We start from the raw sequence: 2,050 nt of genomic DNA on the forward strand, positions 1-2,050 counted from the left end.
TATCTGGATAACCAGGGAGATTTTTATTTTGAAAAGATCCTGCTGGAGCTTTTTTTTTTTTCCCTCCTTCAAATGCTTGTTAAATGAGTATGTAGCCAGGAAAATGGGACACAGAAAGCAGTAAGATGGATGTGATCTGCGCACGTGTTTTTCTCACAAGAAAACAAGTGCAATGCATGTTTAACAAAAGGGTGTAGCTTCAGGGTTATGTTATATAACGGACCCAGATGTAAACTCTTCAATGTATAGCACTCCAGGCAGGTCCATTAGAAAAACTAAACCTTTCTGTTCATAGGAGGCAGGAACAAATTTCTTCTTGAACCATAGCTTAAGAGCTGTTCCTGAATGCCACCACAGCTAGTTTAGCCCCAGAAGCTTTGCTCACATGAGCACAGCATCAGGCTGTCTCTGGGTTAATGAGCTATACCAGCAGCCGTAATTTCTCTGCGTATCCCATTGATGTTGGTTGGACATCTCTGAATGAAAAGAAAATATGCAGCAAACACAGTGACTAATACATGCATTTAACGCCAAAAAGTACTAATGTATCAAGTCAGTGACAAAACACAGCAGCTGCAGCCTTAACAGGAGACCAGGTTTTGTTTTATATGGCCAGGTTTTACTAGCATCAGAATGAACAGAAGTTGTTTCACAGAATACCGTCAGGATAGAAATCAAATGTGAATATAGCTGTGTGAAACCTGGACATTTATTTTTAGGTACACACCCCCACACACATATGCAGCCTGAATAGTTTGTTCCCCTCCTCTGATACAATTAGGGATGCCTCCAGCCAGAACATGAGCCCAGGCTTGCTTTTAACCCAATTTGCCAGTGCCACCCCTATTTAACTACATACTATATCATGTAACAGCTTGAAAAGGGCTTTTTTTTTTTTCCTTTGACTTTTTCTTTGCTCCACATTCTCCCAATGCTATTCAGTTTCTTTTAGCAACACAGTAATTACCATTCCAGATCAAACCTGAAGTTCTGCAATTTAAAGCTCAATACCATATGTCTCCCAAAAAGTGGCAGAGACTGCAGTAATTAAGCCAGGGGAAGAACAGTCTCCCCTTCGCATTACTTCCCATTTTGTTTTCCCACTCAGGCTGAAGGCTTAAACCATTACCTAAGATCCCTTTAGCAAAATACCAATATGGAATCACTGCATTTACTTGCAATTACCTGACTGTGGTTTATTTACATTTCCACCTCATAAATAGATCTTCATATGTGAAGAGGCAGGTATCCAAAGTGCTTTCTACAATTAACACAACACGCAGTTATTCAACTTGAATGTTATTCAAGTCAGTCACAGCATTTGCTTCCAAAATTAAATCTGAACAGCTACAGCCAGCTCTTCAGAGAGCGCTTCCAACCTCCTAATCACACCTCATCTCTTTTGAGCTGTGGCCCTCCTTCACCCGTAGCAGTATTTGCTTTACCTTTTGTAAGTTTGGATTGCTTCCATCCCTTACATCCTTCCTGAATTCTGTGGTAATATGCAAAGGCTGAAAAATCTTGCTGTAAGCATATGGAGAAAGGTTTGCTAGATTAGATGATTAGTCAGACTGCCGAGAACCTTACACATGAGATGAAGTGTTCAGTCAGAACACGAGAAGCCCTTCTGCCTAGGACTACTGTGCTGCACTGCCATCCACAGAATCCCTTCTGAGGTTTCTCCGGCACCAGAGGGCACGTTCCCATTAACAGATGCAACAAAAAGCAAAGGATTCAGCACTCTGTTCCCTGTTCATCCCTCCTGGCAGCACACAAGCACTCCTGAGACAACTCCCACAGACCACGCTAGGCTGCAGGAAGGGCATTTCAAATGTCAACACGCCAAACAGTACTTCTGTTGTGCAAAGGGACTTGTCGCACTCCCATTTGGTGCAGCAGTCTTCAAAATGACTGCATCTAAGCTTCTTGTTAAACGACACCCAAGAACTGTTTACCTTTTAAATTTAAGGTGAACAGATTCAGTCTCTCAAAAAACAGTAGGTGTGAGAAGCCAGTTGACAGAAGAGCGGGGAAAGAAGAACCCACACTA

Source organism: Anas acuta, chromosome 3, assembly GCF_963932015.1.
Source record: "Anas acuta chromosome 3, bAnaAcu1.1, whole genome shotgun sequence".
Classification (NCBI taxonomy): domain Eukaryota; kingdom Metazoa; phylum Chordata; class Aves; order Anseriformes; family Anatidae; genus Anas; species Anas acuta.